The 13,455-nt window shown below is 50.5% G+C and overlaps 1 protein-coding gene across 10 annotated transcripts in view; it reads right to left on the bottom strand.

Moving 5' to 3' along the window:
- SIK3 (SIK family kinase 3) overlaps positions 1-13,455 on the bottom strand; it is a 67,961-nt gene that overhangs the window by 42,875 nt on the left and 11,631 nt on the right. The gene's annotated exons all lie outside the window — the stretch shown is intronic.

Genomic DNA, 13,455 nt, shown 5'->3' with positions numbered 1-13,455 from the left:
GTGGATTTCCTGAGGCTCCCTAAGGGTTAAAGCCAAGGACTTCTGGAAGATATTAAGCACCAATGTCTTGGCTTCCCTTCTGCAAACAGCAACAAGCTCCAGAGGAATCTGTCATCCCATATAACAATCCCTTTCACTCAGCCCCAGCAGCCCGTTCCCTGCTCCTCGCCGCAGCCCGCGCGTGCTGGTGGCTCCGTGCTGGGCTCTGCTCCGCATCCTGCCCACACTCCGGGGGGAGGCCGGGCGCTGCAGCGGTGCCGGCATGCACGGGAGCTGCACTGTGCACGTACATCCAGCGCTGCAACGGCTCCTGCTCCTACGGGGAGCTGCAGGAGCGCTCAGCATCACGCGGGGACCGCCACACAGCACCTGAAGTGACAGCTGAGATGGAAGGAATCGCCGCTCCTCTTCATATGTCATCAGGTCCATTTGGGAATATGGGATCCTGCACTCGGAAAAATACTTGCACAGATATTTTCCTAACTCTGTAAGCGCTGGGTCTTTTCCTGTACCAAAGTCAAAGTAGCTGGGTATTCAAAACAAATCAAAAGCAACAGCCACACACTTGCAAAAAAGGATTTTTTTCCCCAATATCTGAGATTTCAAATGCATCAAATGCCTTTTTTTCTGTATTTATGATTTCCATGTGCATCATCCTGCTGCTGGCAGAGGCTGCAAACACTGCTCCCTTGACAGCACCTCTGAGATCACAATTAGGAGGTGACCATCACCTTTAGCTCTAGGATTATTTTCAAGGTGCCAACAACACTATGGGACCTGGAGCACACTGAGTGGGGAGGGTCGAGATTTTGCCAGGGAAGCGAGGGATAAAGCACCATGCCAGATCTAGATGATGCACCGAGGAATTTTTAGACGCTGCGTTTGCAGCAGGAGCCTTTGTGCAGTTTGCCACGATCAGATGGCAGTTTCTATGGGAACAAACAAGCAGTGGCCCTGTCACAAGATGTCTTGGAGAGACACTGATGAAGGCACCGAGTCTCAGGAAAGTTTCTTGTGCTGCAGTGCAGCCTGGCAAAGATACTCCAGCTCGGGTTATCAGCTTGGGAGGCAGAACTATCAGGATACACCCCAAGTATTTTCAGTACAAAGTCAGTGCAGTTGATACACTCAAAATTTTGAGTCCAGCCTTTGTGTGCACATAAAGCTTTGGAAGGTTGTAGTTTGCCTCTCAGACGTTCCTCCATCAATAAAGATGTTTGTTACGTGCCACAAAACTGGAGTGTTTGCCTCCAAAAGCAACAGAAATGATCAAACTAGTGATACAGTATTTTTTAGCTTCAAACATCAGAATTTTCATCAGTCACAAGACTACAGCAGAAAGCAATTTTCTTCTCAAAACCACTGCTTCTATTCACCATCCCCACCCCTTAAGTTAATTAAAAATCCTTCAATTAGCTGATTTAGGGAGGGTTAATGTTATTGTCAGGAAGACCGGTTCCCCTGGGCCTGAAAACAACTGTGGCTGCCTCCAGCCCCTGATTACACAGAACATTTTCAGACTCAAAGGTTCCTGAGTATCACCACCCCTCACTCCAGAACTGTTATGAAATGGAGTGGAAATTTTTAGAAAGAGAAGCCAAAAGTGAAACTGTGAGGAATGCAGGCTTCAACACATTAACCCTCAACAACCAAGATAAACCACATCCAAGCCATGGAGAGTCCCTTTCTCACCCTCACCTTGCCCAGGCTTTGCAGGAGCAGCAAACCAAATTGTGCCAGCTTCAGTAGCATGGATTTACCCCCAGTTGGGTGGGAGAAGCACCCAGCCTTGTGCCTGCCCTCAGCACAGTCTGTACCAGCACGAAGGGAGATGAAACGTTGGCAGCTTGGGTCCAATCATAAAGTCTGGCTTAAAATAAACTGATGTTCTACAGTGGTATTACCTGAGTGAAGGCAGAAATTCCCTCACTCAGGGAATCTCATTCCAGCTTGCTGAGGACAAAACACCCTTGCAGTCATTTCCACTAAGACAGTGATGTCACAACACAGGAGCTGCCTCTTGGAACTTCAGGAAGTTTCTGCTCCCCCCAAAACCACAAAGATTTGCTTGAAATTTGAATTTGTTTCATAACAAAGCAAGCTTGACAGAAGAATGTTCCACAGCAATAACTGCACGGACCAACTTGTTAAAGAATCACCTTTCACTTGGGCACAGAACTGAATTACAACACTAGAGAAGCCTACAAGCCACTTCCAACAAGAGTATCTGATTTCCCTTATCAGCAGAAATGACTTAAACCCACAGATTACACGCTCAGGAGCTGAAAACCTACTTCAAAGCCAGCCGTGATCCAGCCGTGGGCTCTCAGGGCTGCGTGGTGAGAGCAAAAGGGCACCCAGGCACTGCCAGGGCTGCCAAAGCCAGCCCAGAGCCCGGCTCACACGCAGGGCAGCGACCTGTGACAGAGCCTGCCTGCTGCTCCATGGCAGAGGATGGAGCTCGGGCTCACGGATCACTTTCTGGGCAAGCTGCACTCCGAGGAGTGAATTCAGGTCTGCTCGGGGCAACTGGAGCATCCCACTCCCCACTCATCACCCCGGCGAGGCTCCCAAATGTCACACACGGCCATTAGCCCCAGGCTGGTGACAGCACGTGGCACAGGGCCAAAGATCAAACAGCAATGGGTGCCACTCTGATCCCTGCTGCTCCACCTGTGCCAACAGGCAGCACCAAGGGCTCAGGTGCCCGGAGACTTCGGAGGGAGATCCTGCCCTCGGCACCAACACGGCCCTCACGTGTGACAAGTAACCATGGCTGTCACCAGCTCTCAAAGTAGGGGACAATGGAGTATTTTTGGAGCACAGACACTGCTATTTTGAAAGCACTTCAGCGCTGTAGTACCCAAATTCTAATTGTGGCTGCTGCTTTGCTTTGCCACCATAAATCCTGTTCCGAGGGAGTAAGACAGCAGCCAATACATGAGCGTAGGCATTGCACAACTGGGCTTCTACAAGCACTTGGTGTGAAGAATAATGTTCTTAAAAGATTTAATTTCTAGGGAATGTTTAAATACTGGAGAGTAAACACTGAGTCAGAGACACACACTAAATACAGGTAAATGCAGCAGGGGCACGTGGAAGCAAAGCCGCAGCCTGGAATTCTCTCAATGCCTCTCCTTGTACATGGGAAATTCAGGGCCCACGGAGAACAAAGCCTCTTTTATATGTGCAGAAACTGCAAGAAAACAAAAACCAAACAAATACAGCCAACCTACAGATCCGTTTGGGGGTCTTAAACCAACTCTGCAGCACACAGCTTGGCGTGTCTGAATTTTGGGTATTTGAGGAGCTCCACACGTACAAAGCCCAGTGAGTACTCCCAGCACCACTGAGTAACAGCAGCACACAGGAGATGGGCCCCTGGGGAACTGCTGTGCATCTCTGGGAATGCACCAGTGCCTCTGACCAGCACTGCTCCCCTCCACACACACCCACCAAGCTCAAAATACATCGCTTTTCCCTCATCACAGGATTTCCTACTTCTTCCAAGCAGCAGGTCAGGATTTAATGCACCAGGATACTGACCACACGTTTCCATTAGCTTTCAGCAGAACAGAAATATTTACTTTCACAAGCACAAACTGATGTGCTACTAAATCATTTCACTTAGCCTAGACCTAACAGTCCAGTGAGAGCCATGGAACAGCAAAAGAGCTACGTATTAAGGTAACTCTCCAGGGCCAACAGCCACAAAACAGAGGTGTGTCCTCCTTGTCCACACAGCCCATGGCACATTCTGATCCCAGACCACCCTTCCCAAAGGGCAGCAGCAGGAACCAACGCTGCTTGGCAGCATCCAGTGGGAGCCAGGAGCGCGGTGCTTCTGAACACACCACGGCTCCTGCTAACCCCCACAGGCAAAGGGGCTCACAAAACCCCTGTGACTCCAGGAACAGCACGGGGCAGTCCCAGGCAGAGCTTGCCCAGAGCCTGCCCACCCCTGCCCTGCTCCATGTCCCACCAAAACTCTCAGCTGAGGGACATTTTGCCTCCTCAGAAGGGAAAAGGGACCATAGATAGTTCTCTGCAAACTTGGCAGGCCATGTGGGAACTGATACAGCCAGGGTGGGCAAGCTGGAGCCAGGAGAACAATTTTGGCTCCTAAACTAGAAGCCTGAAAAATTGGAAGTGGCGCTCCATTTGTTTAAATTACCTCCTGAAACCATGCTCCATATGTGGGAATAAACAGTCACTCTGGTAGCCCTAAACACAACCAGGAGTAAATTGTTCCAAGATGCACATCTGCACTTCCCAAAGATCAGACAGAAGGGCTGCCAAGGCAGGGCTTCATTTCCCTTACAGGACTTTGTCTTAAGAACCCTTAACTGGAAATGGCAGCCCAGAAAGGTGCTGTGTGTGAACAGACCACCATCACCCCTGCTTCAGCAAATAAAGGTCTCAGTCTGTCCTGCTGCCTTGGAATTGTGGAATTGTCTAGGCTGGAAAAGCCCTCTAAGATCTGTCCAATGACACTGCCAACCCACATCCCCAAGGGCAACACCTACATGGCTGTAAAACACCTCCAGAGATGGGGACTCCACCACTGCCCTGTTCCAGGGCTGGACAATGCTTTCAGTAAGAAATTTTCCTTAATATCTTGGCACAACTTGGGGCTGTTTCCTCTCCTCCTGTCCCTGTTCCCTGGGAGCAGAGCCTGACCCCCACCTGCCTGTCCCCTCCTTTTAGAGAGTTGTGCAGAGCCAGAAATTCCCCCTTGAGCCTCCCTTTCTCCAGGCAGAGCCTTGCTCACTCCTGGAGCTCCAGACCCTTCGCCAGCTCCACTGCCTTTCTCCGGACATGCTCCAGCACATCAGTGTCACTTAGAAAGCAGTTCTTGTTCTTTCTGCACAACCACACAGAACCACAATAAAATTCAAAGTCCAGACACGACCTGAAGTGACTCTTTATCCTCAGGGTGATGGAGCGAGGCTGCTCCATCCCTGTGAACACAAGGCTGGTGCAGGGCGGGTTTTTCACACACGGATTTTTACACAGCCCCAGAGCTCGAGTGCTTTAAAGGCCTGGGCTGTACAGTCAGAGGGGACTGCAGCCAGCAGCTCATACTGTACGGCTCTCGGGTGACGTGCCCAGTAAAACAAGCTGCCTGCCTTCTAAACCGGGACTATCACAAGACCACTACACAAATGTCAGGCCCAGCAGCGCCTGCTCGCTCCCAGCCCCGCAGGCAAAACACAGAGTGTGCCTCGGGTCCTGCAAGGGATCAAGCACAGACCTTCTGCACCGAGTCTTCATCTGCAATTCTGCTTATCTGGGGACATGCACATTGGTCAGGGCACGTCCAGAGCGCATCTGGAGTGCCTGGAGTAGGAGAGGTGGAAGTTGATTTAACAACCAGTCCTGGGCAGGGGATTTATTGCAGCTGTACAAGAAAACATGGAAAAGTGCAGCAATCCAAAAACACTGCCTCGCTTATTCACATTGGTATCAACATTTACCCAAATTATTTACTTGCTTTCGTGTCCAGGGAAGGGAACAGAGCTGGGAAGGGTTTGGAGCCCCAGGAGGGGTTCAGGGAGCTGGGAAAGGGGCTCAGCCTGGAGCAAAGGAGGCTCAGGGGGCCCTTGTGGCTCTGCACAAGTCCCTGGCAGGAGGGGACAGCCGGGGGGGTCGGGCTCTGCTGCCAGGGAACAGGGACAGGAGGAGAGCTCAGGCCTCAGGCTGGGCCAGGGGAGGCTCAGGGGGGACAGCAGCAGGAATTTCCCCATGGAAAGGGAGCTCAGGGATTGGAAGTGCCCAGGAAGGTTCAGAGTCCCCATCCCTGGACGTGTCCAAGGAAGACCAAGGTGGCACTCAGAGCTCTGGGCTGGGGACAAGGTGGGGATCCAGTACAGCTTGGACTCGATGATTCTGGAGGTCTTTTCCAACCTCAGTGATTCTGGGATTCCATGAAATATCGAGTGCTCAGCTTTAGAGAGCTGATTTACACCTTAACTGTGTTCTTTCCCCCTTAAGCATTTTTAGCGATTTAAGACACCTGCAACAGCTGAAACACCAAAGAAAATAGTGATGTTATAGGGGAAAAAAAAGACCTTAGGGCTGGATAAAGGTTCCTGAGCAGCAAGCCTTGCATGCGGCTGCAGAGCCGTCCACGAGAGCTGTGCAGCTCTGCTGAGCACATACTGAACCAATTACACAGGAGCCTCCCAAGACCCACACAACCTCGGGAGCTATCACATTATAGATCCTTATGTAAGGCACAGTGACGTAAATCCAGGCTCCCCTGACACACGGAGGGTGCGAGATGAGTGAGCCTGCAGGAATTTCAGATCATATTTCCCATCTCCCCTATTCATTCATTTCTATCATTTGCCATGACCTTGCTCTCCAGGGACATATATCACCAGAAGGAGATAAATGAGATTTCTATTAATTCGAACGATGGCAGAAAGAAATTAAAGGTGCTGTCTCACCAGGCTGATTAGTATTTTTTCCCTCTTCAAATGCAGTGGAAAACAAAGGCTCATTTACCAGCTGCAGGACTGGCCACACTAACTGATGGGTGCTCTCAGTGCCAGCAACCAGATCAGCTTATTTCAGCTCAATCCCAGCACCAGGATGCAGGAAGACATCAACCACCAGGAGAGAGGAGATCCTGCATGCCCAAGGATTGCTTTTTACTTTGTTCAGAGCGTGCTCAGGCCAGGACTGCTCTCCACAGCCTGTGTGGAACATGCAGAGTCTTGTTCCTGCTCAGCCCAGCTGGGTGAGGGGGTGCTGCTCCCCAAACCACAGCATGTGCTGTCTCTTTTCCAGGAAAATCATCCTCAACGAAGCATCTGCCCTGGGTGTCTGCTCTGTGCAGTTACAGCTGGGCTAAGCTGGGGTAGTGAGGAGAGGGAAGAGTTGAGTGGAGCCAGCACAGCCAGAGGTTTGTGTGGTGCAGGAGAACTTTTGTCTCTGCAGCAACGAGCTCTGTCGTGTTAGCCTGACTTTCTATGATTCAGGTACAAAATGAAAATGAGTTTCTATTCTAGCACGTACCAAAAATTCCATAAATGCAACAGCTGCCTGAGGAAAAACAAGAATTTTTCCCTGGTCGCAGAATGTGGTAGACAATAAATGTGATATCTGAGATAACTATAATGGTCCAGGAGCAATAAGATCACCTTGTAAAGAGCCCACAAGGCTGCTGGGGAACAAGTCACTGCCATCAGCAAGGCTCCACAAAAACATATTTCCTACAAGCCACAGCTTCTATGCACCACATTCCTCTGCTCATTCCCAGACACAACCAGCAGGCTCCGAGGTCAAACTATAAAAGCTGCTATAAAGTCATTAGCTGCACCCTCAGATCACACAGCCTGTGTATCCTGGGGAGCTGCAAAACACAGGGCCATCATTCCAGCACGACTGACAACCTGGAAATGCTTACATATAAAAAAAAGTCACATTAAAAGTAGATAAATGTTTAAACAATAGTTTCACACCCCAACACAGGTGAATACAGCTGCAGAGCCAGCTCACAGGGGTGGTGGAGCCAAACAGCTCAATGGCTGCAGAGGTAACCAGAGCCAGGGGACATCAAGGGACTGAATGTCACCAGAAAAGCAGGACACGAGGTCACTGCACACATAACACCCCAATGGTTCACAGTCCACAACTCCCCATGGGCACAGAGCATTTCAGCACTGCCCAGCTGAAATCATTCCCAGCTTACTGCTCAGGAACAACTCGTCCAGGACTGCAGCTCAGCAGCACACAGATCAACAGCCCTGGAAAGCAGCCTGGGAGCAGGCATGGTGCTGCAGGAGCAGCAGGACACAGCTGCTCACGAGCAGGACAGGTGACACTGAGGCAAGGTGCACACCGAGGGCACTTTCACAACAACCAAGAGAAAAATCAACCCCACATCGGCAAGTCTGGAGGAACAGCCTGGAATTATCTCCCTGCAAACCTTCTGGGATCCAGTCATCTCCACAGCCGTACCACAGCCACCCAGGCTGTGACTGTGGCAGCTGTGAGGCTGAGCTGTGCTGCTCACACCGAACATGTGCTGCTCACACCAAACACGCCTCGCTTCTGGGCAGCAGCTTTGCAGCCTGCAACTCTCCAAGGAGCAGCTATCGAGGGATGGAACCAGCAGCCGCTGCAGGGATGGCACTGCACCACAAACGGGCACAGGCAGCTACTGAGCCCCAAGCACAGCCCCACAGCTCAATGCCAAAGCAGTCTGAAAGCCCAGGCAGAGCTGCAGAGCAGCTGTTAGAGCAGAATGAGCAGCAGCAGCACAGCACCTGAGCAGGTGAGGATCAACTGCTCCCACCTCAAGCCTCTGCCCGTGCTCTCCTGTCCTTCCCCCTCGTGTTCATCAGTCCTGCTCTCTGAGGAGAAGCTGGTGAGCTGAGGGTAAACAGCTCTGCTCAGTCCCTCTGGGGAAAAAGAAAGAAAAAAAGCTTTCCAACGTCACTGAAATGGAATGTGAGGGAACCAAGTGCACTTGTAGGGGGAGAGAAAGGACAGCCTCACACTCCAGCCTGTGTGTACACAGCACTGGGCTGGGGAAGGCACACATGGAGCATCCAACAGTGCATCTGCTAAAGATCCCTTCAGCTCTGAGGGTCTGAGGAGATAATTTGCTTTGTAGAAAAGTATGTTAATCCAATGAATCATTTGATAGGAATGTACAGTCATCTAATGCAATGGAAAATGTAGAGATTGGAGTGTTCAATGTATGCATCCAGAATAAAAGGTTAGGGTAACACTTCTTCCAAAGGCATTACTCATCCCTGCCTCGGCTGCACATCCCTGCAGAGGTGTGCAGGAAGGAGGATGAGCAGCATCAGTAACCTATCAGCTGCAGTACAAAACCACCAGGTCAGAGCCATAAAAAGCAGAAAGCAAGACCTAAACCACCCCTAAAGTAAGGACTCTTTGTGCAGCAGGGCCACCTCCTCACCACTGCAGCTCTGAGTGGGTGACAGGAGCTCTACCCCACTGTCACAGCATCCCAAGACATTCACGGAATGGTGCGACTCGCAAGCCTTGGTTGAAACCAGCAGGAACCCTGCATTACACACAGGCTCCTCTGAGCTCCTAAAGCCACACTCCAAAAGAGCATCCAGTCATAGATCAGAGTTTTTGCAGTAGCTGCTTAACTACATTAATTTACAGAGATGAAGCACCCCAGCAATTCTAAATACAGCCCATTCTTCACTAGGTAGGGGTTTATTTACAAGGCCATGACATGTTATCATGTAAGAGGTAACAGCACACTGGCAGATGACTCCCTCACACAGCCCATTCCTCTGGAAATCTGGGAGACAGGCAGTGGATTCACCCTGACAGGAGGAAAGCTGGAATCTCTCCCATGCCACACACCCTCCTCAAACCCCTCCTCAACTGCACTCGGCTCTGCTGAGAAGTAACTCAAGGAAAAGAGCATATGGATAGATCCAAAGCTATTCTGAATCACTGCTGGCTGCCAGCAGACATATTGCTGTCATTAGCCTCTAGCTCAGTCGCAAGATTTGTTTCTGAAAAGTCTTTGAGCCAACAGATTATATAAAGCTCAGACCCTTCCTCTTCCACACGAGCTGATAGTCTCCTCACGGGGTGAGTGGTGTTTGTGAGGAAAATACTCATCCCTGCACACACGAGGGTGATGCAGCTAATCAAAACAACTTCCGCACCCGCTGCCAGCTCACGGGGAATTCTATCATTCCTATTGATCCTGCAGAGAAAATCTGCAGAGATCAGCACTCGTTTACCCCAAACCCTGGGGCAGGGAATGGTGTGACCCTCTCCTGGCACCAGGGTCACACCATTCCTTGCCCCAGCACCTTCCCAGCTGTGCTGCCTGACCCGGCAGCCCCGCAGAACCGGCTCATTAACTCACAAGCACTTGGAAATAACTGCAGGTTACTGCCCAGGGCTCTCTGTATCTTTTATCTAAACAAAATGCTACAGGACCAGGCTTGTTTGGTGCAACAACGCCCTTGTAGCTTCTGCTCCCGGTAGCAAGCGAGCAGTTAGCTCTGTACACCTCACCTGGCTACCTTTTACCACCTTTTATGAACCAAAAAATTGAAAAACATATTCTGTCTTCTAAGCTGTGAAGCGAAGACACCCCTTTTGGTTTCTTTATTAATACGTAGCAGGACTGCCCCCCACCAGGTTCTGATAAATTCCTTGTGGTTTAAGCTTTACTGGAAGCCAGGCTTCCTACCTTGCTAGTTTTCCATATTACTCCCTCTCATTAAGCAATTTAGATACTCAAGTAGTAAATCAGAAGTGAAAGGAAGGCTCTTAATCACCAGATCTAAACAACACTGGTTTTCATCACCTCGTAGCTCCTGATAACCACCATCTTCTGGTCCAAGCTGTTACACACACTGCATTATCTTTACACCTTCAGGGGTCTGAAGGAGGTCAAACAAACACACTTTAGTTTCCTTGTAGAAGACTGGTAGTACTCCTGTGGCTGGTTCTAGTAACTCAGCTGTAAATAGCCACAGTCCCTGTCCTAAAAGCAGGCTAAAAGAGCCAGGGTGAGTGCAGAACCCCAGTGGTGGTGAGGCACAGGCAGCAGCCCAGCACAGCCGCCAGTTACTCCTCAGTAACTCACTGCTGCTCGAGATGTGCTTCATCCAACAATTCTCAACACAAAATACATAAACAGTCCCTGGAGCACAGATGGAAGCTGATCCCTATCCCCTCCCAGGGGAGTTCCCTCATCACTAGGCTACAAAATCATGTTCCCTCTTGCTTTCAGCCCTTTGATGATACAAATCTTACGTTCCTTCCTACACAGTGCCCCGGTTTCAACATGAGAGGCAGAGCCTCTCCTCACTCCTCAACCGGTAGCTTGAGGATCTGGGCACTCTCAGAACTGGAGTCAGGGTTGCCCCAAGGCTTGAGGAGATGCCTCACCTGGTATCACACCAAGTGCCCTTCCCCAGCTCCCTTTCACTCACCCACAGTGCTCATCTGCCACTGAGGACATGGCTGCAGAAGACCACAGAAGCACTGACCTTCCCCGCTCATGGATTTGCTCTTCCCACGAGAACAGGATGCTGAAGGAAAAGGTCAAGTTCTTGAAGAGCAGAAGTCATTCAGGTTCTCCCCTCACAGCAAATCGCAGCTGTACAACAGCATTTTGCCACAGGATTTTTTTCAGGACCCCCACCCTGACTGCTCATGACTCTCCTGTACAGCTGGTACTCACACAGCACCTCCTGCACCTGCCTGGCCAAGCCCCAGGGTGTGCTGAAGGGATCAGGGGAACTGAAGCCTCTCCTCATCCTCGCTTGCCTGGCTGCACGGCTCAGTCCAGTGTCCTGTGAAGGAGGACAGGGAATCCCTACCCCAGGTACAAGTGAAGTGCAGGCACTTCATGGGCTTCAGGTCACAGAAGCAGCGGATCCTGTAGCCTGAATTATACTTTAAAAAACGCAATTGAAATTCAAGCTCTATCACAGCCTTGCACTGCAGCTTCCCAGAGTCCTCCAGCCGTTTGTTCTCTCCAGGAAGACAGATAGGTTGCCAACCAAGACTGCACTGTGGGATTAGCCAATGTTTATGAAGTGCTTTAAAGATTAGAAGTGTCACCTATGTGCTAAATATTTCTCTGGCACTATCAGCTCGAACAGCACCCGAGTATCTTGTATCTCCTCCTGCTGATCTTGAGCTGGTTGCCGAAGGCGTCACTCAACCTGACTCCCAACCACTGCACTTGGCACTAATTCCAGGGGTGGTTTGAGACACAGGAGAGGACAGAAATCAAGGAACCACTTAAACCCTAACTTCTGAAAACTCCTAGCAGAGTAATGACAGTAATATCACCAGGAGAGGCTTAGGGATTTATGTTTTTACAACATTCTCATACGTGTGTGTGAGATGGAACACCCTGGCGCGAAGCCCAACCGTGCAGAGAGAGGAACTCGCCCCGCTCACCCAGATGGAACTGGCTGGGCAATGGCAGGAAAAGGTACTTTGTACACATCAGCCTGATAGGAGCTAAATGGATCCCAACTCCTTCATTTCCCTCAAAGCTTTTGGCAATGCCCTTGCAGTACCTGGATTAAGAAGCTGAGCAGTGAGTCTGAGCACATGGGACAGCACTGCAGCACTGCTCAGGCCCTCAGTGCTCAACACACACAGACCAAACTGCAGGGATACACCTGTTCTCCTGCCTTTCTTCCTCTTGCTCCCATTTCTCTTCCAGCTAGAACACAGACAGAGCCTGTGTCCAGACCTTTCTACTGATACCACACAGAGCTGAGGTGCAGTGCTCAGCTGGACATCTGTGTTTCCCATTGACACACCTTTTGTTACCCAGATCCCATCCATCTGCTGAGGACTTCCATTGCATGTAGATCTAGAAACATCCAAAATACAGAGCTCAGCCTTCCCCTCAGCCTCTGGGTTTCACCAACAGCAGCAGAATCCAACAACTATTATCAAGCAGTCGAAAAATGAAACATTTAATTCCAAGAGTTTACTCTGCACTGGAGAGAGAGAAAAACAAAGCTGGAAATCCCTCACATTATAAACAACAGCTCCTCTGAAAGCACTGTCAATAGGAAGTTGTTGCTCTAAACTGTGTACACATTTGGCTCACAATTTGCCAACAATGAAGAAAATGAACTCCACAGAAGGATTCCCACACTGGGAGCTCAGTGTTGTCACCCGAAATGGATGCTGCCAGGGCCAGAGCAGCAGGACCGTGCCAGCAGGAGCTGATCTGCACCTTTGTGTAGGGCACAGCTCTCTTCCTGGCCTTTGGGAGGGCATCTGGGGGAGGAATCCCTCCAAAGATGACAAGGTAGGAGCAGGGCAGGAGGCAGAGCACAGCTGAGGTGACAGTGCTTTTCTCACACGGCTTTAATGGTTTGTGTGAGGCAGAAGGAGCCTGCCGAGGTGCCCAGCTCGGGATAACCCCAGCCAGGTGTAGTGCACATGGGCTGGGCTGTGCAGGTCGCTGTGGCTGACAGCTGCCTCCAACTCCAGGTGACTCACTCAAGTCACACATCATAAACATTTCTTAGTCCAGCCCTGAATTAGGAGCACAGGGCTCTGAGAACTCAAACAAAGCTCCTGTGACACATGCCATTCCTGCAGAGCCGCTCACAGCCTCTCCTGAAACCAAAGGATCGAAGCAAACAGGACTGGAATTGTCGTTCGAGATCTTTAAACATATATAAGAAAAAAAAAAGCCTAGAAAAACCAAAAAGCTATCTTAATCACCATTTTAACTGGGAGCTGATATTCCTATTCTAACAAAACCACTAGGGCATCCATCCCAGCACTGAGTCCTGACACTGGGATGCACGGCTGAGGTTTGCACCAGTGAGGGGCAGGAGGCACCACGGCAGACTGTGCAGAGCATTCTTTGTTCTGGGACCCGGCGAGGAAAACATCTGCCAGGCCCAAAGCACTGCTCCCTGCGAGGAGATAGGATCTGACCTGGGAGCA

The sequence above is a fragment of the Cyanistes caeruleus genome, chromosome 23 (genome assembly GCF_971803275.1).
Source record: "Cyanistes caeruleus chromosome 23, bCyaCae1.hap1.1, whole genome shotgun sequence".
Lineage (NCBI taxonomy): Eukaryota > Metazoa > Chordata > Aves > Passeriformes > Paridae > Cyanistes > Cyanistes caeruleus.
This window is presented reverse-complemented; position numbering and strand designations above follow the sequence as displayed.